The 26,542-nt window shown below is 46.7% G+C and overlaps 1 long non-coding RNA gene and 1 pseudogene across 1 annotated transcript; both read left to right on the top strand.

The window, feature by feature from the left end:
• The first annotated feature begins 1,584 nt into the window (after positions 1-1,584).
• Positions 1,585-23,359, top strand: LOC137349395 (uncharacterized). The gene is made up of 3 exons (XR_010969376.1): positions 1,585-1,851; positions 14,173-14,296; positions 22,250-23,359. It is a non-coding gene; the product is annotated as an uncharacterized lncRNA (long non-coding RNA).
• A 3,098-nt stretch (positions 23,360-26,457) lies between these two features.
• Positions 26,458-26,542, top strand: part of LOC137349387 (zinc finger protein 585A-like) — a 231,635-nt pseudogene continuing 231,550 nt past the window's right edge.

Raw genomic sequence — 26,542 nt, 5'->3', positions numbered from 1 at the left:
TGAAATGGAACTGAATGAATCTGGTAATTCATGGGACTGGCAATAGGAAAAAGTGACCATGAAAGCTGCTGGATTGATGTACAACCCCATTTGGTTCAATAATGTCCTTCAGGGAAGGGAACCTGCCAACTAGTCTGGTCCGACACAAGACTCTGCCCTCTATAGGGGGAAGGAGGGAGAGGAAAAAAAAGAGAGGAGGGTGATTTTTTGTATGTACAATTGGACCAGAACTTTGAACAGAACCTCCCAAACCCTCAACTTCCATCATCTAGAAGGACCAGGGTAGCAGGTGTATGTGAACACCATCACCTCAAAGTTCCCCTCCAAGTCACACACCATCCTGACTGTCTGACATCCAGTATTGGATGAACAGAAATTGCCTCCAATTACAGATTGGGAAGTCTTCACTTCCTGCCACGAACTTCACTCCCTCGGCACCAACTTTATCCTTCTCCCTGGCAACTGTCTCAGGCTAAACCAGACCATTCATAACCTTAGTATCATATCTGATCCCAAGATGAGCTTCCAACTGCATATCAGCACCATCACTCAGACTGCCTGGTTCCACCTCAGTAACATTGCCAGACTTCACCACTGTCTCAGCTCATCTGCCTCTGAAACTTACATCCATGTATTTGTTACCTCTCAAATTGACTATTCTAACACATTCCTGGCCAGCATCACACATTCTACCCTCCATAAACTTTAGATCATCCAAAACTCTGCTGCCTGTGTCCTTACTCGAACCAAGTCCTGTTCACCCATCACAACTGTGCTCACTGGCCTGCACAGGCTCCCAGTTAAATAGCACCTCAATTTTAAAATCCTCATACTTGCTTTCAAATCTCTCCATACCCTCACTATCTCGATAATCTCCTCCAGCTCGAGCAGACAGAGTTTCGAAACTCTCAGCAACACAACTCCAGTGAAACATCCTCGGAGGAAAAGAGGGGGCAGTGTGTGATGCAACTCACAAGGACCTTGTCCGCCGCCATCACTCACACTGCTTGGCATTGCGCTTCCGCAAAAAGCAGTTCGGCACTGCGCATGCCTGGACTCCAATGCCGTGAACCGTGAACATTTTTTTTTCACGCCGATCATGTTGGGTTGAAGCCCCGCCATTGAACTTCCCAATATCAGCGCTGGAAGGGAGTGGGAGAGGGGAGATTCATCGAAAATGACGAGACAAAGGGCATCGGAGGGAGCGGGGAAGATAAGCTGTGATTGAGCATGAAACTGAATGCGGTGATTACGGGAGGGAGCAGGGACCTGAATGCGACCATTGAGGCGGTTTGGATTTAATTCGTGTTTTGTGTCAAATTCGGCAGCGCCATCTTTACTCCTCGATGAGGCTGCATTTGCGCATGTACCAGTGATGTAGGACCTATTTGGTTACGTTGCCAGCAAACGCGTCGTTAATATATGTTCGCTGTTTCATACCATTTTATTTTTCTGAGTATAAAACATGAACTTTCCGTCCATTGTCCGACTGGTAAATGGCAGCCTATACTGCCCAGAATGCACCGCGCGCAGAAATACGGCCTATCTCCACCCCAAGAACCGCAACACGCAGGCGTCAGAAGACTCCGCCCCACGGAGTCCTCTTGTCTGCGCCGAGCATGCGTGGTGCGGCTCCCGGAAGTTGAGCGCAGCCACTGCAACACCGAGTTTCAACGGCTCTCAGGCCCCGAATCAGAGCCGCCGGATTCGGCGGACGTGCGGCGAGAGCCCCGGGGAGGCCAGAGGGGCCACATTAAAGTGATGGTGCAGCGACTTCTCTATCCGAGCCGCCACTTCTCAGTTTCTTCTCCCATTTCCACCGAGTCAGGAAGCCTGTGAGTTGATTGGCTGGTAAGTTTTGTAACTTTGTTTCCCTTTCTCCAAAGTTAGGAAGTTTGTCCAAGGAGCTGGAAATTAAACATTCCAGTTTTCATCAGAATAAGGGGCAGCTTCCTGAGATTTAAGTGATACCAATAGAAGGGAAGTGAGTAGCCGGTGAGCCGTCTTTTATTTTTAAGTATTGAGGTTTATTATTTATTTATTTCGAGATACAGCACTGAAACAGGCCCTTCGGTCCACCGAGTCTGTGCCGACCATTAACCAGCCATTTATATTAATCCTACATTAATCCCATATTCCTATCACATCCCCTCAATTCCCCGACCACCTACCAACACTAGGGGCAATTTACAATCGCCAATTTACCTATCAACCTGCAAATCTTTGGCTGTGGGAGGAAACCGGAGCACCCAGCAGAAACCCACGCCGTCACAGGGAGAACTTGCAAACTCCGTACAGGCAGTACCCAGAATCACTGGAGCTGTGAGGCTGTGGTGCGAACCACTGCACTGCTTGGAGTAGCAAGTTTGTTATCTAATAGCCAGAGGAATTGCAGGGCTGCTCCAACCTCTGCAGTGCACATCCTGTGCGATAGTAAACAGAAAACATGGCAGGCTATAAGCTAGCCAGGAAGGATCCAAAGGGAGAGCTAAGAAGAGCAAGGAGAGGACACGAGAAGTCATTGGCGGATAGGATCAGGGAAAACCCTAAGGCTTTCTGTAGGTATATCAGGAATAAAAGAATGACCAGAGTTAGATTAGGGCCAATCAAGGATAGTAGTGGGAAGTTGTGTGTGGAACCAGAGGAGGTAGGGGAAGTGTTAAATGAATATTTTGCGTCAGTATTTACAGTAGAGAAAGAAAATGTTGTCGAGGAGAATACTGGGATTCAGGCGACTAGGCTAGATGGGATTGAGGTTCACAAGGAGGAGGTGTTATCAATTTTGGAAAGTGTGAAAATAGATAAGTCCCCTGGGCCAGATGGGATTTATCCTAGGATTCTCTGGGAAGCTAGGGAGGAGATTGCAGAGCCTTTGTCCTTGATCTTTATGTCGTCATTGTCGACAGGAATAGTGCCGGAAGACTGGAGGATAGCAAATGTTGTCCCCTTGTTCAAGAAGGGGAGTAGAGACAGCCCTGGTAATTATAGACCTGTGAGCCTTACTTCGGTTGTGGGGCGGCACAGTGGCGCAGTGGTTAGCACAGCAGCCTCACAGCTCCAGGGACCCGGGTTCGATTCCGGGTACTGCCTGTGTTGAGTTTGCAAGTTCTCCCTGTGTCTGCGTGGGTTTTCTCCGGGTGCTCCGGTTTCCTCCCACAAGCCAAAAGACTTGCAGGTTGATAGGTAAATTGGCCATTATAAATTGTCACTAGTATAGGTAGGTGGTAGGGAAATATAGGGACAGGTGGGGATGTTTGTTGGGAATATGGGATTAGTGTAGGATTAGTATAAAATGGGTGGTTGATGGTCGGCACAGACTCGGTGGGCCGAAGGGCCTGTTTCAGTGCTGTATCTCTAATCTAAAAAAAATGTTGGAAAAGGTTATAAGAGACAGGATTTATAATCATCTTGAAAAGAATAAGTTCATAAGTCAGCACGGTTTTGTGACGGGTAGGTCGTGCCTCACAAACCTTATTGAGTTTTTCGAGAAGGTGACCAGCAGGTGGATGAGGGTAAATCAGTGGATGTGGTGTATATGGATTTCAGTAAGGCGTTTGATAAGGTTCCCCATGGTAGGCTATTGCAGAAAATACGGAAGTATGGGGTTGAAGGTGATTTAGAGCTTTGGATCAGAAATTGGCGAGCTGAAAGATGACAGAGGGTGATGGTTGATGGCAAATGTTCATTCTGGAGTTTCGTTACTAGTGGTGTACCGCAAGGATCTGTTTTGGGGCCACTGCTGTTTGTCATTTTTATAAATGACCTGGAAGAGGGTGGAGAAGGGTGGGTTAGTAAATTTGCGGATGACACTAAGGTCGGTGGAGTTGTGGTTAGTGCCGAAGGATGTTGTAGGGTACAGAGGGACATAGATAGACTGCAGAGCTGGGCTGAGAGATGGCAAATGGAGTTTTATGCAGAAAAGTGCGAGGTGATTCACTTTGGAAGGAGTAACAGGAATGCAGAGTACTGGGCTAATGGGAAGATTCTTGGTAGTGTAGATGAACAGAGAGAGCTTGGTGTCCAGGTGCATAAATCCCTGAAGGTTGCTGCCCAGGTTAATAGGGCTGTTAAGAAGGCATATGGTGTGTTAGCTTTTATTATAAGGGGTTCGAGTTTCGGAGCCACGAGGTCATGCTGCAGCTGTACAAAACTCTGGTGAGACCGCACCTGGAGTATTGCGTGCAGTTCTGGTCACCGCATTATCGGAAGGATGTGGAAGCTTTGGAAAGGGTGCAGAGGAGATTTACTAGGATGTTGCCTGGTATGGAGGGAAGGTCTTACGAGGAAAGGCTGAGGGACTTGAGGTTGTTTTCGTTGGAGAGAAGGAGGAGGAGAGGTGACTTAATAGAGACAGATAAGATAATCAGAAGGTTAGATAGGGTGGATAGTGAGAGTCTTTTTCCTCGGATGTTGATGGCAAACACGAGGGGACATAGCTTTCAGTTGAGGGGTGATAGATATAGGACAGATGTCAGAGGTAGTTTCTTTACTTCGAGAGTAGTAGGGGCGTGGATCGCCCTGCCTGCAACAGTAGTAGACTCGCCAACTTTAAGGGCATTTAAGTGGTCATTGGATAGACATATGGATGAAAATGGAATAATGTAGGTCAGATGGTTTCACAGGTCGGCGCAACATCGAGGGCTGAAGGGCCGGTACTGTGCTGTAATGTTCTAATAAGTAAAGATCGGGGCTCGAGGCCCTTACTGACCTGGGAGCGGAGAGACAACTGGCGGACCTGTGAGGAAGGTGATCCAGAGCGGCGACAGGCTCCCTGTGTCTCTCGGCGTGCGCTGAGACTCGAAAGAGGGAAAAAAAGGACTTAGAGTGATATCACGGGAAATTTTCAAGGTGACGGAAAGCGTCATAGACAGGAGTTTTAGAGAAGTGGTTACACCCAAAGTGCAGGCAGATAGATGGGTGACTGCGAGAAGGGGGAGGCAGTCAGTGCAGGAATCCCCTGTGGCTTTCCCCCTCTCTAACAAGTATACCATATTGGATACTGTTGGGGGGGTGGCCTATCAGGAGAAAACAGCAGCAGCCAGAGCAGTGGCACCACGGTTGGCACTGTTGTTCAGCAGGGAGGGACAAAGCGCAGAAGAGCAATAGTTATAGGGGACTCTATAGTCAGGGGCACAGCTAGGCGCTTCTGTGGAAGTGAAAGAGACTCCAGGATGTTATGTTGCCTCCCTGGTGCCAGGGTCAAGGATGTCTCTGAACGGACAGAGGGCATTCTGAAGGGGGAGGGTGAACAGCCAGAGGTTGTGGTACACATCGGTACCAATGACATAGGCAGGAAGAGTGATGCGGTCCTGCAGGGGGAGTTTAGGGAGTTAGGTAGTAAGTTAAAAAAACAGGACCTCTCTGGTTGTAATCTCTGGATTACTCCCTGTGCCACGTGCCAGTGAGGCTAGAAATTGGAAGATAGTGCAGCTAAACACGTTGCTGAGCAGCTGGTGTAGAAGGGAGGGTTTCAGATATCTGGGCCATTGGGCTCTCTTCAGGGACAGATGGGACCTGTACAAGAAGGACGGGTTGCATCTAAACTGGAAGGGCACTAATATCCTGGCTGCAAGGTTTGCTAGTGTCATTCGGGAGGGTTTAAACTAGTGTGGCAGGGAGGTGGGAACCAGAGCAGTAGGACAGCTAGTGAAGTAAATGAGGAGGACATAGTAAATAAGGCCAGTGGGACTAAGAGGAAGAGCAGGCAGGGAGATGTTGCTGAGCACAGCGGGACTGGTGGTCTGCAGTGCATTTGTTTCAATGCGAGAAGTATAACGGGTAAGGCAGATGAACTTAGAGCTTGGATTAGTACTTGGAAATATGATGTTGCTATTACAGAGACTTGGTTGAGGGAAGGGCAGGATTGGCAGTTAAATGTTCCAGGCTTTAGAAGCTTCAGGTGGGATAGAGGGGGATGTAAAAGGGGTGGGGGAGTTGCATTACTGGTGAAGGAGAACATCACAGCTGGACTGCAAGAGGACACGTCGGAGGGGTCATGCAGCGAGGCAATATGGGTGGAGCTCAGGAATAGGAAGGGTGCAGTCATGATGTTGGGGGTTTACTACAGGCCTCCCAACAGCCAGCGGGCAGTAGAGGAGCAGATATGTAGACAGATTTTGGAAAGATGTAAAGGTAACAGGGTTGCAGTGGTGGGTGAATTTAACTTCCCCCATATTGACTGGGACTCACTTAGTGCTTGGGGCTTGGATGGGGCAGAATTTGTGAGGAGCATCCAGGAGGGCTTCTTGAAACAGTATGTAGATGGTCCAACTAGGGATGGGGCCATTCTGGCCCTGGCATTGGGGAATGAGCCCGGCCAGGTGGTCGAAGTTTCAGTGGGGGAGCATTTCGGGAGCAGTGACCATAATTCCATAAGTTTTAAGGTACTTGTGGATAAGGATAAGAGTAGTCCTCGGGTGAAGGTGCTAAATTGGGGGAAGGCTAATTATAACAATATTAGGCAGGAACTGACGAATTGAGATTGGGTCTGCTGTTTGAGGGTAAATCAACATCTGACATGTGGGAGTCTTTCAAACGTCAGATGATTAGAATCCAGGACCAGCATGTTCCTGTGAGGAAGAAAGACAAGTTTGGCAAGTTTCAGGAAGGTTAGGTAACACGGGATATTGTGAGCCAAATCAAAACGAAAAAAGAAGCATTTGTCAGGGCTGGAAGGCTCGAAACAGATGAAGCACTTGAGGAATATAAAGACAGTAGGAAGGAACTTAAGCAAGGAGTTAGGAGGGCTAAAAGAGGACATGAAAAGTCATTGGCAAACAGGATTAAGGAAAATCCCAAGGCTTTTTATACATATATAAAGAGCAAGAGGGTAACCAGGGAAAGGGTTGGCCCACTCAAGGACAGAGATGGGAATCTATGCGTGGAGCCAGAGGAAATGGGCGAGGTGCTAAATGAGTACTTTGCATCAGTATTCACCAAAGAGAAGGACTTGGTGGATGATGAGCCTAGGGAAGGGAGTGCCGATAGTCTCAGTCATCTCATTATCAAAAAGGAGGAGGTGTTGGGTGTCTTGCAAAGCATTAAGGTAGATAAGTCCCCAGGGCCTGATGGCATCTACCCTAGAATACTGAGGGAGGCAAGGGAAGAAATTGCTGGGGCCTTGACAGAAATCTTTGCATCCTCATTGGCTACAGGTGAGGTCCCAGAGGACTGGAGTATAGCCAATGTTGTTCCTTTGTTTAATAAGGGTGGCAAGGATAATCCAGGAAATTTTAGGCCGGTGAGCCTTACGTCAGTGGTAGGGAAGCTATTGGAGAGGATTCTTCGGGACAGGATTTACTCCCATTTGGAAACAAACGAACTTATTCGCGAGAGTCAGCATGGTTTTGTGAAGGGGAGGTTGTGTCTTACTAATTTGATTGAGTTTTTTGAGGAAGTGACGAAGATGATTGATGAAGGAAGGGCGGTGGATGTTGTCCATATGGACTTTAGTAAAGCCTTTGACAAGGTCCCGCATGGCAGACTGGTGCAAAAGATGAAGTCACACGGGATCAGAGGTGAGCTGGCAAGATGGATACAGAACTGGCTCGGTCATAGAAGACAGAGGGTAACAGTGGATGGGTGTTTTTCTGAATGGAGGGATGTGACCAGTGGTGTTCCGCAGGGATCAGTGTTGGGACCTTTGCTGTTTGTAGTATATATAAATGATTTTGAGGAAAATGTAGCTGGTCTGATCAGTAAGTTTGCGGACGACACAAAGGTTGGTGGAGTTGCGGATAATGATGAGGATTGTCAGAGGATACAGCAGGATAGAGATCGGTTGGAGACTTGGGCGGAGAAATGGCAGATGGTGTTTAATCCGGACAAATGTGAGGTAATGCATTTTGGAAGATCTAATACAGGTGGGAGGGATACAGTAAATGGCAGAACCCTGAGGAGTATTGACAGGCAGAGAGATCTGGGCGTACAGGTCCACAGGTCACTGAAAGTGGCAACGCAGGTGGATAAGGCAGTCAAGAAGGCATTCGGCATGCTTGCCTTCATCGGTCGGGGCATAGAGTGTAAAAATTGGCAAGTTATGCTGCAGCTGCACAGAACCTTAGTTAGGCCACACTTAGAATATTGCGTGCAATTCTGGTCACCACACTACCAGAAGGACGTGGAGGCTTTGGAGAGGGTACAGAGGAGGTTCACCAGGATGTTGCCTGGTCTGGAGGGCATTAGCTATGAGGAGAGGTTGGAAAAACTCGGATTGTTTTCACTGAAACGACGGAGGTGGAGGGGCGACATGACAGAGGTTTACAAAGTTATGAGTGACATGGACAGAGTGGATAGTTAGAAGCTTTTTCTCAGGGTGGAAGAGTCAGTTACTAGGGGACATAGGTTTAAGGTGCAAGGGGCAAAGTTTAGAGGGGATGTGCGAGGCAAGTTTTTTACACAGAGGGTGGTGAGTGCCTGGAACTTGCTGCCAGGGGAGGTGGTGGAAGCAGATACGATAGCGATGTCTGAGAGACATCTTGACAAATATATGAATAGGAAGGGAATAGAGCGATATGGGCCCCGGAAGTGCAGAAGATGTTAGTTTCGGCAGGCATCAAGATCGGCGCAGGCTTGGAGGGCCAAATGGCCTGTTCCTGTGCTGAACTGTTCTTTGTTCTCTTTGTGCTTTGTTCCAAACACGTGACCTGTTCCTCTTTGAAGGACAAAGACAACAGACACATTGGGACATCACCACCTGCAAGTTCCCCTCCAAGTCACTCACTATCCTGACTTGGAACGATATCACAATTCTTTGTTTGTGATTGGTCGGTTAAGTAACAACTGTTAGTCAATTTAATTAGCTTTAAAAAAATAAGGGGAAAGTTGTTTTTTGTTTGAAAAAAGACCTCGAGTGATAAAGTGAGTTCTAAGAGTGTGTTTTTTTTCAATTCGAGTAATTTAGATTGTCGTGGGTAGTGTTTGGAGTAGAACAATCCTCTAGTGTAATTAATATTTTTTAAAGGGAGTAACTAATTAATCTAAAGGTAAGTCATGGCAGGAGAGCTCAGCCCCGTGATATGCTCCTCCTGCGCTATATGGGAAATCAGAGATGCTTCCAGTGCCCTGACGACCATGTGTGCAGGAAGTGGATCCAGCTGCAGCTACTGACTACCCGCATTATGGAGCTGGAGCTGCAGGTGGATTCACTGTGGAGCATCCGCGATGCTGAGGACGTTGTGGATAGCACCTTTAGAGAGGTGGTCACACTGCAGGTAATGGCTGCACAGGCAGAAATGAGATGGGTGACCACCAGATGGAGTAGTAGGCGCAGGCAGGTAGTGCAGGAGTCCCCTGTGGCCATCCCCCTCTCAAACAGATAGACCACTTTGGATACTGTTGGGGTGAATGACCTCCCAGCGGAAAGCAGCAACAGCCAAGTTTGTGTTACCACGCATGGCTCTGCTGCACAGCAGGGGAGGAAAAGGACTGGAAGAACTATACTGATAATGGATTCTATCGAAAGGGATACAGATAGGCATTTCTGTGGCCACAAACGTGACTTCAGGATGGTATGTTGCCTCCCTGGTGCCGGGGTCAAGTTAGTCACGGAGTGGCTGCAGGACATTCTGAAGGTGGGGGGGCGGGGGGTGGGGGGGGGGGTGGCGAATAGTCAGAGGTTGTGGAACACATTGGTACCAACGACGGAGGTAAAAAGAGGATGAAGACCTGAAACAAGAATTTAGGGAGCTAGGTAGCAGATTAAAAAGCAGGACCTCAAAGGTTGTAATCTCTGGATTACTCTCGTGCCACATGCTCGTGAGTATAGGAATAGGAGGATAGAGCAGATGAATGCGTGGCTGAAGAGATGGTGCAGGAGGGAGGGCTTTAGCTTCCTGGATCACTGGGTCTGTTTCTGGCAAAGGTGGGACCTGTACAAGTTGGACGAACATCCTTGCTGGGAGTTTTACGAGTGCTGTTGGGGGCAGTTTATACACATTTGGCAGAGGAATGGGATACAGAGTGGAGGTATAGGAGCGGGTGATGCTCAGTCAAATATAGAAGAGAAACTGAGTCAGTCTGTTATGCAGAGCAAATATAGACCTGTTCAGGCACAAGTGACAAATGCAAGGCTGGATTGCATTTATTTTAATGCAAGACAGATGAATTGAGGGCTTTGATTAGCACATGGGATTATGATATTGTTGCTATCACAGAGACATGGTTGAGGGAAGGGCAGGACTGGCAGCTCAATATTCCAGGCTATAGAATCTTCAGGTGTGACAGGAGAAGGGATAAAAGAGGAGGTCGCATTGCTCTGTTGATGAAGGAGTCAATTACTGCAGTCAGGAGGGATGATATCTGCGAAGGTTCTTCAAATGAGGCCAGATGAGTCAAACTTGAAAACAAAAAGGGGGCAATCACTTGGCTGGGAGTGTACTGCAGGACTCCAAACAGTCAGGGAGAGATAGAGGAGCAGATATGTAGGCAAATCTCAGAGAGGTGTAATAATAGTAGAGGATTTCAGCTTAGCTAATATCAGCTGGGATGGTCTTCGTGTAAAAGACTTCAAGGGGGCGGAATTCTTAAAATATATACAGGAGACTTTTTTGAGCCAGTGCATAGAAAGTCCAACAAGAAAAGGCGCAGTACTGGACCTAATCCTAGGGAATGATGCTGGACAAGTTGTAGAAGTGTCAGTGGGGGTGCATTTTGGGGATAGTGACCATAACTCTGTGAGACAAAGGCGGGCTGGAAATAAAAGTACTGAATTGGGGGAAGGCCAATTTCAATATGATAAAACAGGATCTGGCCAAAGTGAACTGGGAGCAGCTACTTGTCGGAAAGTCTACATCAGACCAGTGGGAGTCAAAGAGGAAAGAGTTAGGGTTCAGCGGCAACATGTACCCGTAAAGGTGAAGGGTCGGACCAACAAGTCCAGGGAACCCTGGATGTCAAGGGATAGCGAGGATTGGATCAGGGAAAAAAAAAAGGAGGCTTCTGGCAGATTCAACGTGTTGAAAACAGCGGAGGTACTGGAGGAGGATAGAAAGTGTAGTGGGGGTACAAAGAAAAGTAATTAGGAGAGCAAAGAGGGGGCATGAAAAAACACTGGCGGGCAAGATCAAGGAAAATGCTGAGGCATTTTCTAAGTATATTAAGGGCAAGAGGATAAGCAGTGAAAGAGTGGGGCCCATTAGGGACCAAAGTGCCAATCTGTGTGTGGAGCCAGAGGACAGAGGTGAGGTTTTAAATGATTACTTTGCATCTGTTCACTATGGAGAAGGATGATGTAGGTGTAGAGATCAGGGAGGGGGATTGTGATACACTTGAACATATTAGCATTGAAAGTGAGGAAGTATTAGCTGTTTTAACGGGCTTAAAAGTGGATAAATTCCCAGTCCCAGATGAGATGTATCCCAGGCTGTTATGTGAGGCAAGGGAGGAGATAGCAAGGGCTCTGACATAAATGTTCAGATCCTCTCTGGTCACAGGAGAGGTACCAGAGGACTGGAGGACTATGAATGTTGTGCCATTATCAAGAAGGGTAGCAGGGATAAACCAGGTACCGACAGGCCAGTGAGTCTAACATCAGTGGTTGGGAAAATATTGGGAAAAATTCTGAGGGACAGGATTAATCTCCACATGGAGAGACAGGGATTAATCAGGGATAGTCAACAAGGCTTTGTCAGGGGGAGATCGTGTCTAACTAACTTGATTGAATTTTTCAAGGCAGTGACGAGGTGTGTGGATGAGGGTAAAGCAGTTGATGTAGTCTACATGGACTTCAGTAAGCTTTTGATAAGGTCCCGCATGGGAGAGTGGTTAAGAAGGTCAGAGCCCATGGGATCCAGGGCAATTTGGCAAATTGGATCCAAAATTGGCTCAGTGGCAGGAGGCAGAGGGTGATGGTCGAGGATTGTTTTTGCGAGTGGAAACCTGAGACCAGTGGTGTACCACAGGGATCGGTACTGGGACCCTTGCTGTTTGTCGGTTACATTAATGATTTAGATGTGAATATAGGAGGCATGATAAGTAAATTCGCAGATGACACGAACATTGGTGGTGTTGTAAATAGTGAGGAGGAAAGCCTTAGATTACAGGACAATATAGATGGGCTGGTAAGATGGGCAGAGCAGTGGCAAATGGAATTTAATCCTGAGAAGTGTGAGGTGATGCATTTTGGGAGGACTAACAAGGCAAGGGAATATGCAATGGATGGGAGGACCCCAGGAAGTACTGAGGGTCAGAGGGACCTTGGTGTACTTGTCCATAGATCACTGAAGGCAGCAGCACAGGTAGATAAGGTGGTTAGGAAGGCATATGGGATACTTGCCTTTATCAGCTGAGGCATAAAATGTAACAGCAGGAAGGTTATGATGGAGCTGTATAAAACACTAGTTCGGCCACAGCTGGAGTACTGTGTTCAGTTCTAGGCACCACACTATCCGAAGGATGTGGTTGCACTGGAGAGGGTGCAGAGGAGCTTGGGATGTTGCCTGGTTTGGAGCATTTCAGCTATGAAGAGAGATTGAAAAGGCTGGGGTTGTTTTCAAAAGAGCAGAGAAGGCTGAAGGGGGACATGATTGAGGTATTCAAATTTATGAGGGGCATTGATAGGTTAGATAGGAAGAAACTTTTTCCATTAGTGGAGGTGTCAATAACCAGGGGGCATAGATTTAAGGTGAGGGGCAGCAGGTTTAGAGAGAATTTGTGGAAAGAAAATTTCACCCAGAGGGTGGTTGGAATCTGAAAAGCACTGCCTGAAGAGGTGGTCGAGGCAGGAACCCTCACAACATTTAACAAGTATTTAGATGAGCACTTGAAACACCATAGCAGACAAGACTATGGGCCAAGTGCTGGAAAATGGGATTAGAATAGTTAGGTGCTTGATGGCCGGCACAGACACGATGGGCCGAAGGGCCTGTTTCTGTGCTGTATAACTCTGACTATTTACAGCACAGGAGGAGGCCATTCCGCCCATTGTATCTGTTCATCCCACTTTCCAGTTGTTAAGACCTCAGATTGTCAATATGAAAAATATGAGATATGAATCCCCAGACCACACTAATAAATTACACAAGATTTCACATTTTCAGTCTTTTGTTTTAATAACTAAACTAAAAGAAATCCACAATTATCTAAACAGCACTTTGATTGTAAATTGTGGTGTCAGCTATTTACAAAGATATTTTCTTTACTTATTCAACACTTGACTATCTCACACCACACTGATACATTACACAGTCCTTTTTGATGACAAAAGCCTTTGCAGTTACAAGTCCCAAATTCCTGCCAATGGTGGGGCTGCTCCGACCTCTGGAGTGCACATCCTGTGTAATGTGTCAACTCCAGATAACCATTTGTGTAGGAAGTATCATTGGGGGAGGTGGTGACATCGGGGTAATGTCACTGGAACATGGGTTCGAATCCCACCACGGCAGATGGTGACATTTAAATTCAATTAATAAATCTGCAATTAAAAAGCCATCTGGTTCATGAGATGGGAAATCTGCTGTCCTTACCTGGTCTGGCCTACATGTGACTGCAGATCCACACAATGTGGCTGACTCTGAAATGCCCTCTGAAATGGCCGAGCGAGCCTCTCAGTTGTCAAGGGCAGTTTGGGATGGACAATAAATACTGGCCGAGCCAGCAACACCCACATCACATGGATGAAGATAAAACAAGTTGCAGCAGCTCGAGCTCCGGTTTTCGGAGCATGAACTGCAGCTGGTGTCACTGCGGTGCAACCATGAGGTGAGAGATTTGTGGACAGCACGTTTATAGATATGGTCACCCTGCAGCTTAAGAGTATGGAGGGAGAGAGGCAATGGGTGGCCAACTGACAGTCAAGAAGAAACAGGCAGGGAATGCAGGAGAACCCTGAGTGCATCTCACTCTCCAACCAGTATTCAGTTCTGAATACTGATGAAAGTGATGGTTCATCTGAGGAGTGCAGCAAGAGTCAAGGCCATGGCAGCACAGTTGGATCAGCTTCACAGAGGGTCACAAAGCTGACTGACTGAGCAATAGTGATAGGAGATTTGATAGGGGAATACACAGGCGTTTCTGCAGCCGCAGACGTGAATCCAGGCTGGTGTGTGGCCTCCCTCAGGACAATGTACAGCAGGGTGCATGTACAGTCATCCTGGGCCAGGAAACAGGAGGAGAGAATGTTGTGAATTTCTATCCTGGACTGACAGTGATGGTTTTTGTAAACTCCTTTTACAGGGGCTTAGAAGCAGGGGATATGCAGATGGGGAATCTCGAGCCAAACATCACATCAAGATCTGACAGAGTCACTCGATACATCAGGACCTGAATATCATCGGCCTTTGAATGTGGAAGGAGAAAGGTTTGTCTGTTCTGTCTGTGGGAAAAGATTTCAGGTATCAGTGAGAGTGGAAAAGCACTGAGATACACAAAGCCCTGGTTAGACCACACCTGGAGTATTGTGTTCAGTTCTGGGTACCACACCTTCGGAAGGATATAATGGCCTTGGAGGGAGTGCAGTGTAGATTTACCTGAATAATACCTGGACTCGAAGGGTTAAATTACGAGGAGAGATTACACAAATGAATCAGTCATTACAGCACAGAAGGAGGACATTGAGCTTTTTGATTCCATCCCAGCTCTCTGTAGAACAAACCGGTCAGTCCCATTCCCCCACTCTTTTTTATTAGAATTAGAACATTACAGCGCAGTACAGGCCCTTCGGCCCTCGATGTTGCGCAGACCTGTGAAACCATCTAACCTACACTATTCCATTTTCATCCATATGTCTATCCAATGACCACTTAAATGCCCTTAAAGTTGGCGAGTCTACTACTGTTGCAGGCAGGGCGTTCCACGCCCCTACTACTCTCTGAGTAAAGAAACTACCTCTAACATCTGTCCTATATCTATCACCCCTCAACTTGAAGCTATGTCCCCTCGTGTTTGCCATCACCATCCGAGGAAAAAGACTCTCACTATCCACCCTATCTAACCTTCTGATTATCTTATATGTCTCTATTAAGTCACCTCTCCTCCTCCTTGTCTCCAACGAAAACAACCTCAAGTCCCTCAGCCTTTCTTCGTAAGACCTTCCCTCCATACCAGGCAACATCCTAGTAAATCTCCTCTGCACCCTTTCCAAAGCTTCCACATCCTTCCTATAATGTGGTGACCAGAACTGCACGCAATACTCCAGGTGCGGTCTCACCAGAGTTTTGTACAGCTGCAGCATGACCTCGTGACTCCGAAACTCGATCCCCCTACTAATAAAAGCTAACACACCATATGCCTTCTTAACAGCCCTATTAACCTGGGTAGTAACCTTCAGGGATTTATGCACCTGGACACCAAGATCTCTCTGTTCATCTACACTACCAAGAATCTTCCCATTAGCCCAGTTCTCTGCATTCCTGTTACTCCTTCCAAAGTGAATCACCTCGCACTTTTCCGCATTAAACTCCATTTGCCATCTCTCAGCCCAGCTCTGCAGCCTATCTATGTCCCTCTGTACCCTACCACATCCTTTGGCACTATCCAGAACTCCACCGACCTTAGTGTCATCCGCAAATTTACTAACCCACCCTTCTACACCCTCTTCCAGGTCATTTATAAAAATGACAAACAGCAGTGGCCCCAAAACAGATCCTTGCGGTACACCACTAGTAACTAAACTCCAGGATGAACATTTGCCATCAACCACCACCCTCTGTCTTCTTTCAGCGAGCCAATTTCTGATCCAAAGCTCTCAATCACCTTCAACCCCATACTTCCATATTTTCTGCAATAGCCTACCGTGGGGAACCTTATCAAACGCCTTACTGAAATCCATATACACCACATCCACTGCTTTACCCTCATCCACCTGTTTGGTCACCTTCTCGAAAAACTCAATAAGGTTTGTGAGGCACGACCTACCCTTCACAAAACCGTGCTGACTATCGCTAATGAACTTATTCTTTTCAAGGTGATTATAAATCCTGTCTCTTGTAACCTTTTCCAACATTTTACCCACAACCAAAGTAAGACTCACAGGTCGATAATTACCAGGGCTGTCTCTACTCCCCTTCTTGAACAAGGGGACAACATTTGCTATCCTCCAGTCTTCCGGCACTATTCCTGTCGACAATGACGACATAAAGATCAAGGACAAAGGCTCTGCAATCTCCTCCCTAGCTTCCCAGAGAATCCTAGGATAAATCCCATCTGGCCCAGGGGACTTATCTATTTACACACTTTCCAAAATTGATAACACCTCCTCCTTATGAACCTCAATCCCATCTAGCCTAGTAGCCTGAATCTCAGTATTCTCCTCGACAACATTTTCTTTCTCTACTGTAAATACTGACGCAAAATATTCATTTAACACTTCCCCTATCTCCTCTGATTCCACACACAACTTCCCACTACTATCCTTGATTGGCCCTAATCTAACTCTAGTCATTCTTTTATTCCTGATATACCTACAGAAAGCCTTAGGGTTTTCCCTGATCCTATCCGCCAATGACTTCTCGTGTCCTCTCCTTGCTCTTCTTCGCTCTCACTTTAGATCCTTCCTGTCTGGCTTGTAACTCTCAAGCTCCCTAACTGAGCCTTCACGTCTCATCCTAACATAAGCCGCCGCCTTCCTCTTGACAAGCGCTTCAACTTCTTTAGCAAACCACGTCTCCCTCGCTCGACAACTTCCTCCCTGCCTCACAGGTACATACTTAACAAGGAGACGCAGTAGCTGCTCCTTGAATAAGCTCCACATTTCGATTGTTCCCATCCCCTGCAGTTTCCTTCCCCATCCTACGCATCCTAAATCTTGCCTAATCGCATCATAATTTCCTTTCCCCCAGCTATAATTTTTGCCCTGTGGTATATACCTGTCCCTGCCCATCGCTAAGGTAAACCTAACCGAATTGTGATCACTATCACCAAAGTGCTCACCTACATCTAAATCTGACACCTGGCCAGGTTCATTACCCAGTACCAAATCCAATGTGGCATCGCCCCTGGTTGGCCTGTCTACATACTGTGTCAGAAAACCCTCCTGCACACACTGGACAAAAACTGACCCATCTAAAGTACTCGAACTATAGTATTTCCAGTCGATATTTGGAAAGTTGAAGTCCCCCATAACAACTACCCTGTTACTCTCGCCCCTGTCGAGAATCATCTTCGCTATCCTTTCCTCTACATCTCTATTCCCGTAGTCCTGCAGGTTTATTTCCCTCAAGTGTCTATCCAATTTCCATTTTTAATCATTGATCATCTCCACTTCCACCACCCTCATAGGCAGTCAGTTCCAGGTCATTACCACTCACTGTGTAAAAAAACTGCTTCCTCACATCCCTCCTGTATCTCAAAACCTGAATCTGTGTCCACTAATCCTTGTATCATCAGCTAATGGGAACAGCTTTTCTTGGTCTGCCTTATCTTAACCTGTCATCATTTTCAACACCTCTATCAGATCTCCCCTCAATCTCCTTTGCTCCAAGGAGAACAAGACCAGCTCCTCCAACCTAACCTTGCAGTTAAATTCTCTCATCTCAGGAACCATTCTGATCAATCTCTGCACCCTCTCAAGGACCTTCACATCCTTCCGAAAGTGTGGTGACCAGAACTGGATGCAATACTCTAGTTGTGGCCTAACCAGAGCTTTATAAATGTTCAGCAAAACTTCCTTCCTTTTGTGTTCAATAGCTCTATTTATGAGGCCCAAGATCCCATTTGCTTTGCCAACTGTTCCCTCAATACATCCTTCCACTTTCAGTGATCTCTGCACATGAACCCTCAGGTCCCTCTATCCCTGTAAACTCTTTAGAACTGGACCATTAAGTGTATGTTGCCTCTCCCTATTCCTTCTGCCAGAATGAATCACCTCACTGTGAGGGTTGTAGTCCCTGGAATTCAGAAAATTCAGGGGTGATTTGATTAAACTTTTCAAGATATTATTTGAAACTGATAGGGTAGATAGAGAGAAACTCTTCTCCATCACCTGCAGTACTCGGCAGCATCGTCTAAAACTTAGAGCCAGAACTTTCATTAATCCACCCCTGGTCCCAGTGAACCTGAGCATTAATCCACCCAGGCTGAATGTACACAGAATTACAGCCCAAAAACAGGCCGTTCAGCCCCCTCGTCTGTGCTGCTGTTTATAATCCACATGAGCCTCCTCCCAATCTGATTACCTTGTCCCACTCTGTCCCCATATCCCTCTATTCCCTTCTCCCTCATAAATGTATTGAGCCTCCCCTTAAACACATCATTGTTATCACCTTCAACCACTCCACATGGCAGTGAGTTCCACATTCTCACCACTCTCTGAGTAGAGAAATTCCTCCTAAGTTCTCTATTTGACCTGTTAATGTCTGTATTATATTGCTGCCCCCTTGTTCTGACTGACTGATAATTTTAAAGACCTCTATCAGATCTCCTCCTAGTCTTCTCTTTTCCAGAGAAAGGAGCCCCAGCCTGCTCAATCTTGCTGGATGGTAACATCCTCTCTGGTGACATCTTTGTAAATCTATTCTGCACTTTCTTCAATATCCTTTTTTAATCTGGAGACCAGAACTGCTCACAGTCCTTCTAAGTCAGGTTCTCTATAAATTTAACATTCCCTCCCTGCTGTTACATTGTATTCCTCTAGAAAAGAACATCAGCTCTTTCTTTGCTCTCTTATCCACTTGTGTTGCTCCTTTTAGTGAGATATGTGACTCTGTTCCCAGATCTCTTTGCTGCTCTGCTCCATTTAAGTTCTTACATTCTAACCAATAACTGGCCTCCTTATTCCTCCTCCCACAATGAACCAGTTCACATTTCACTATGTTGAATTTCATTTCCCATTTATCTGTCCAGTCTGCCAGCCTGTTTCTGTCTTCCTGGATTTCAATGCACTCCTCCTCATTATTAGTTCATTCATCCAGTTTGGTGTCAACTACAAGTTATGAAAACATCCCTCTGATTCCTGAGTCCAAATATGGGTCAAGAACAGAATTCCCAGTGTACTTCACACCATAGTTGATGTCCCGGGCCCTCGGGTTTCAGTATAATTTATTGAATAATCTTCTCCATTGTCTCTCTGGCCCTGATCTCAATGGGATGACACAAAATCATCCATTCAATATTTGGAGCTTTCAGTGGAGGATTCATTACCCAGGACTCCCGTGATAAGGGTCAGTCCCTTATCAATGACCACAGGGGCTGAGTGCATTGGCGTGGGATCGAACTGTGCACTCACTGAGCATGTCCAGCGTAGGTAATGGAGATGGACTGCGATGGACCAGGTGGATCGGGAGGCGAGAGGAGATTGTGGGTACAGGGGAGGAATTGGAGCCATGGGTGGGCTGGGAGGCTTCATATACACCTGGGGTAGGCCAAGAGGCTCCGTGTTTACCTCATGGTGACAGGTCCGGGGGAGAGGGGTCACTGGCCGCCATCTTGGACAGGGCGGGATCAGGGTGCAAGCACAGCCATCTTGGTGAGGGCACAGTGAGCGAACAGGACCTCACAAACTCTGTTTCCTACTGGGTCCGAATGCCCAGGAGATGGGGCATCCTGGACAATAGGGTTTTAAGCAGCTTCACCCACTCTCAGGCTGCATGTGATGTTTGCAGCCTTTAAGAGTCCATGGGCCATGTATATATTCAGTGTAAGAGGTTACAGCCCCTGTATCGTTACCTGAAGGGGCTGCTCCTCAAATTAGAATCCTGGAAATTTACAGTATGGAAGGAGGCCATTCGGCCCATCGTGTCCTCGTTGGCTGACAAGGAGCCATCCAGCCTAATCCCACTTTCCAGCTCTTGGTCCATCGTGTTATGATCCTCTATTTTTTTTTCCCAAGAAGAATGCAGTGTGCCTTTAAGGCTGGAAAAGGAGCAGTGCTGCTTTAAGGCAACAAGCTCCAGAGACTGAGTCAAAGAATGTATTCTCGTTGCCCCGGGATACAGCCACTCAGACTGAAGATCGAGAGATGCATTGTTTCCAATTGACATTTGAAACTAGTTGAAAAACTGGCTTTTGAGACACCGTTAACAGAGACAGACACAGATTATCATCCAGCATATACTGAAGGAAAAAAGAGCTCTCTCTTGGTTTATTTAAACCCGAATTCTGATATCAAGCCAGATTACTTTCTTAAAAGAAAATAACCAATTCCTTTCACGACTGAACTGAAAATGTTGAAATTTGTCGCTGGAAAAGAGCAGCATCAATTCAACTGCTGAACTAGACTGGACTGTTCTACTGTTGAAGAACCTTTTATTTTCTCCCCCCCCCCCCCCCCCCCCCAGTTCAGATGGCTGTGAAGACTTCCAAGCAACCTTGGACTATTCCACATAGGAAGGTTTCACTTCAGCAGGAGCATAAATATGCAAAGACACTATTTTTTCTGTTTTAAATGTTTATATGTTAGTAGTGTTTAAGAATTTAGTTTTTCTAATTAAACAGTTAATTTGTTGATCTAAAGACACCTGGTTTGGTTCGCCTTATTCGGGGGTTAATAGATGGTACAATTTGGCTGGATCTTTCTTTAATTTGGAATGTTTAAAATGTCAGGCGATCTGTGAGGGACGGGACTGAATCAACAGTGTGTTTCTCCCACCACTATCAAAACTGTATATTTTGATTGTGGGGCTTTGACTTGAGCACTCGGTCGTAACAATACCCTTGTAGGTTAGGGAACTTCACGTGCATATCCAAGTACTTTTTAATTGTTTTGAAGCTTTCTGCCTCTACCACCTTCCCAGGCAGTGAGTTGCAGATCCCCACCGCCCTCTGGCTGAAAACATTTCCCCTCAAATCCCTTTTAAATTTCCTACCTCTTACCCAAAAACTGTGCCCCTGGTTATGGACCCCTCAGCCAAGGGGAATAGGTCCTTCCTATCCACTCTATCTAGACCCCTCATCATTTTCTGCACTTCAATTCGGTCTCCTTTCAGTCTCCTCTATTCCAAAGAAAACAACCCTCACCTATCCAATATTTCCTCAGAACTAAAATTCTCCAATCCAGACAACATCCTTGTAAATCTCCTCTGTACCGTCTCTAATACAACCACATCTTTCCTGCAGTGCGGTGACCAGAACTGTACACAGTCCTCCAGCTGTGTCCTAACCAGTGTTTTATACATTTTCAGCAGAACCTTCATGCTCTTATATTCTCTGCCTTGGCTAATAAAGGCAAGTATCCCTTCCGCCTTATCTACCTGCCCAGCCATATTCAAGGTTCTGTGAACGTGCACTCCAAGGTCCCTCTGTTCCTTTATACTTCTCAATATCCTACCATTTATTGTGTATTCCCTTGCCTTGTTAGCTGTCTCCAAATACATTACCTCACACTTCTCCGGATTGAATTCCATTTGTCACTATTCTGCCCACCTGACCAGTCCATTGATATCTTCCTGCAGTTTACAGCTTTCTTCTTCATTATCAACCACATGGTCAATTTTTGTATCATCTGCAAACTTTTTAATCAAACCCCTACAATCAAGTACAAACCATGGATATATAGAACAAAAAGCAAAGGACCGAGTACTGATCCCTGCAGAACCGCACTGAAAACAGCCTTCCAGTCACACAAACACTCATCAACCATTACTCTTTGCTTCCTGCCTCTGAGTCAATTTTGACTCCAACTTGCTGTTTTGCTTTTATTTTCATGACCAGTCTGCCTTGTGGGACCTTATCAATGGCCTTGGTTACAGTTTAACCCCATTCTCCTAATCTCTGGCCACTCGGTGTGGAGGTGGGGTGGGGAGGTTGGAGGATCTTTTCCGGGACCTGCTCTTGGGCCTGGTTAAAACACCACCCACACCCACAGCCCTTTCGATCACCTGCCCTTCCAAAACCCCCCAGTCCCCCCAATGCCCTCCTCTCCCTCACCTCATCCACCCCAAACCCACCCAGGTTTGTATCTATCTTGTATATTTAAACACTCAGTTCTCACCTTCTCCATCTCTCTCTCCCTCTCGCTCAGGCTGAGAAGCAATGTGTAGGTCCAGGATGTACAGGGACCATGCTCGGAGTGGGTGTGTCACTTTAGCTGCTGCCCTGTCTTCCCTGGTCCTGTCCTTGCCGGGGTGGCCTTCTGCAACCGGTGGACACCTCAGGATACAGAGTGTCTTGTGGACACTGGGAGCAATGTTCTGGTTTAGTTGGGAAGGTTCCCTTTGCTTCTGTTACAATTTGTTGCTTAATTTGGCTTCTTTTAGTTTGAATGGACCACATGTTTGGGGGAAACGAGAGGAAAGAATGTTCCATAGAAACTAGAACTGTCTGTTCTGAATTTCTATCCTGGACTGACAGTGCTGACTTTTGTAAACTCCTTTTACAGGGTATTAGAAGGGGAGGATTTACTGACGGGAAATTCAAACCAAACATCGCATCAAGATCTGACAGTCACTCGATTCATCAGGACCTGAATATCATCGGCCTTTGAATGTGGAAGGAGAAATGTTTCTGTTCTGCCTGGGAAAAGATTTCAAACATCAGTGTGACTGAAGAAGCACCGAGACACACACACACACCCGAGTGAGGGTGTTCCAGTGACTGACTGTGGAAAGAGTTTTAACCAGTTACACAGCCTGAGAAAACACCACCATTCACAGCGGGGAGAAACTGTACACATGTTCTGTGTGTGGACAAGGCTTCAACTGATCATCCAACCTGGAGAGACACAAGGACACCCTCACCACGGAGAAACCATGGAAATGTGGGGACTGTGGGAAGGGATTCGGTTCTCCATCAAAGCTGGATATTCATTAACTCAGTCACACTGGGGAGGGGCCGTTCACCTGCTCAGTGTGTGGGAAGGGATTCACTCAGTTATCCCACCTGCTGACACAGCAGAGAGTTCACAAGGGTAGGTTGGAGAAGTTGGGGTTGTTCTCCTTGGAGCAAAGGAGATTGAGGGAAAATTTCATCGAAATGTACCAGATTCTGACAGACTTTGATAAATTAGACAAAGAAAAACTGTTCCCATGAACTAATGGTACAAGAACTAGGGAACACAGATTGAAGGTTTTGAGGAAGAGTTGCAGCAGGAATGTGAGGAAGAACTTCTTCTGCAGCAAGTGGTTCTGACCTGGAACTCGCTGCCAATGTGTGTGGTGGAAGTGGAAATAATCAATGATTTTCAAAGGAAACTGGATGGTCACTTGAAGGAAATAAACTTGCAGGGCTATGGGCTCATGTGGGGCAGTGGGACTGAGCGGATTGCTCCCTGGAGAGCTGACATGGAATTGATGGGCCAAATGGCCTTGTTCTGTGCTGTAAATGATGCTGTGTCTCTGTGACTGTGTTTTGAGACAGGATATCCCAGCTCTCCACCCTGGGATTCTCAGTGTGAACAGGAGTCGGAGTGGGGAGGACCCACTGTCGATGGTTTACTAGAAATGTTAAAGGTCATATCAAAATTAAAGGAAAAGCATATAATTGCACAAAGGTGGGTGGCAGATCAGAATTAGAATTTTTTTTTTTAGAATTAGAACATTACAGCGCAGTACAGGCCCTTCGGCCCTCGATGTTGCGCCGGCCATCTGACCTACACTATTCCATTTTCATCCATCTGTCTATCCAATGACCAATGAATGTTGGACAGAATGTAGAAAAACAGCAAAGAATGACTAAAAGATTGATAAGGAGTGCAGATTGTAAACAGAGTCTGGAGGTATGTGTTTGCTGAGTGGTGAGTTCAGTGAAGGGGAGAGGAGGTGCTCCTTTTTTCTACTTTTTCTGTCCTCCAGTATTTGGTTCTTGTTTCTGTGCAGTGAAAGGAGCTGGTTGGTTGAGTAACTGGTCAGATCTTCTCCTTCTAAATAGTCGGTTAAGTTAAGGTCTGGCACGGCAGCTTGGCTGAGTGCAATGCACAGCTTGTGACATGTGGGATGTCGAGGATGCACCGTGTGTCCTGGACAAACACATCTGCAGGAAGTGTCACCGGCTGCACAAGCTTGAGCTCTGGGGTTTGGATCTCGAGCAGTGGCTGGAGTCACTGTGGTGCATCCACAATGCAGAGATCTACATGGCTAGCAGGTTTCGGGAGGTGATCACACCACAGGTTAGGAGCATGCAGGAGGATAAGGAATGGGTAACCCACAGACAGTCTACGAGAACCAGATAGGTAGTGCAGGAGTCCCCTGATATGATCTCACTTGCTAATCGGCTTTCCATTTTCGATACTGGTGAGGGTGATGGTTCCTCAGAGGAGTGCAGACAGAGCCACGTTTGTCAGGTGGCTCAGCTGCACAGGAGGGATGGAGGAAGAGTGGAAGAGCAGTCGTGATGGGGCATTCATTAGTCAGGGGAACACAGAAGTCTTTCTGCAGCTGTAGATCGAACTCCAGGATGGTGTGTTGCCTCCCTGGTGCCAGGATCAAGGATGTCACGGAACGGCTACAGGACATTTATCTGGGGGAAGGTGAACAGCCAGAGGTCATGGTCCACGTTGGCACCATTAACATAGATGGAAAGGGTAAATGAGGTCCTGACAACAAATTTTAGGGAACTGGGAAGGAGATTAAAAAAGCAGGGCCTCAAAAGCAGTTATCTCAGGATTACTCCCACTCCCATGTGCAAGTGAGCATAGGAATAGGAGAATTGACTGATTGAACAGGTGATTGGAGAACTGGTGTGGGAGGGAGGGCATCAGATTTGTGAGGCACTGGGACAGGTGGGACCCATACAAGATGGACGGGTTGCATCGAAGCAGCATTGGGACTAATATCCTCACAGGGAGATTACTAGTGCTGTTGGGGAGGGTTTAAACTAGATTGGTAAGGGGATGGAAACCTGAGAGGGAGTTCCGATTGGAGGGAAGCAAAACTGGTAACTTGTCAGGGGTATGGGAACCAGGGAAAAATATCAGACCGGAACACCAAGGTGCACAGAATACTGGGAGAGATAGTTAGCACTGGAGTAGGGAATAGCAAGTTGCAAGGTGGGGTCAGAGTCAGGGATAAAGTAATAAAGTCTAAATCAGGGTTAATGTGCATGTATGTGAATGCAGAGTGTGGTTAATAAGATTGGTGAGGTACACGTGCAGATTGCCATGTGGAAATATGATGTTGTGGCTGGAACAGAGACCTGGCTCAAAGAAGGGCAGGACTGGGTGTTAAATATTCCTGGATACAAGGTGTTCAGGAAAGAAAGGGAAAGGGGCGGTGGAGTATTGATAAATGAGAACATTGCAGTGTTGGAGAAAAAGGATGTCCTATTGGTGTCGATAAAAGAATCAATTTGGCTGGAACGAAGGAACAAAAAAGATGCATTTACATTGCTCAGTGTTGTCCACAGGCCACCAGCGAGTGGGAAGAACGTGGAGGAGAAAAAATGCAAGGGAATTACAGAGAGGTGCAAAAATTATCGCTAGTTCCAATGGGGGACTTTAATTATTCAAACATATAGTGGGATAGTAGTAGTGTAAAGGGCAGTGAGGGGCCAGTGTTCCGAGAGTTGTTCAGGAAAATTATCCACAACAGTATGTTGCTAGTCCAATGAGAAAGGAGGCTCTCCTGGACCTGGTTCTTGAGAATGAGGTGGGCCAGGTCGATCAATTGTCAGGAGGGGAGCATGTCGGGGAGATTGATCATTGTATCATAAGATTTAGGCTGACCATAGAAAAGGATAAAGAACAATCCAGAGTAAGAGTAATTAACTGGGGGAAAGACAACTTCAATGGGGTAAGAATGGAGCTGGCTGAATAAATGAGATTCAAAAGTTGCCAGGAAATCTGACAGCTGAACAATGGGTAACCTTCAAAAAAGAGAGAGTTCGGGCACAGTCAACATATGTTCCCTCGAAGTGGAAACGTAGGGCAAGTAAATCCAGAGCTCCCTGGATTATAAAAGAGGTAGAGATTATGATAAAGAAAAAGGGTGCTGTTTTCCTTGAAGAGAAGGCTGAGAGGTGATTTGATCGAGGTATTCAAAATCACGAGAGGTCTGGACAGAGAATCATACCTTAGAGACAATGTCCCAGACACTGCCATCACCATCCCCAGGTGTCCCACGAGCAGGACAGACCCAGCAGAGGTGACGGCACAGTGTTATACAGTCAGGAGGGAGTTGCCCGAGACGTCCTCAGCATGAGCTCCGGACCCCATGATGTGTCATGGCATCAGGTCAAAGAGAGTAGATGGAGAGAAACTGTTCCCACTGGTGAAAGGATGGAGGACGAGAGGGAACAGATTGAAAGTAATTGGGAAAAGAAACAAAAATAACATGAGGAAAAACTTTTCCAGCCAGCGAGTGGTTAATGTGTGGAATGCACTGTCTGAGAGTGTGGTGGAGGCAGGTTTAATGGAAACATTTCAAAGGGAATGAGACAGTTTTATGAAAAGGAACTAATGGAGCTGCAGGCTGACAGGTCCCGGATGCTGATGGATTCATCCTCGGGCTTTCAAAGAGAAGCAAATGAGGGAGGAACTGCGCAGAATCTGTCCTCCTGTCCCGCCCCCTTTTCCTATTGGTCCGGAGTTGCAGTCAATCAACTGGATATTGTGAGCTCAGAGGTTAAGTCCCGGGTGCGCAGGCGCATTGCGGATCACTGTTCGAAGGCGCCGGAGAGACGCTTGTGAGTCGCTTCTGCAGTCGGTAAGTGGCGGCTGGTGGGCGGGGAGGCTTCAGAA

The sequence above is a fragment of the Heterodontus francisci genome, chromosome 34 (assembly GCF_036365525.1).
Source record: "Heterodontus francisci isolate sHetFra1 chromosome 34, sHetFra1.hap1, whole genome shotgun sequence".
In the NCBI taxonomy this organism is placed as follows: Eukaryota; Metazoa; Chordata; class Chondrichthyes; order Heterodontiformes; family Heterodontidae; genus Heterodontus; species Heterodontus francisci.
This window is presented reverse-complemented; position numbering and strand designations above follow the sequence as displayed.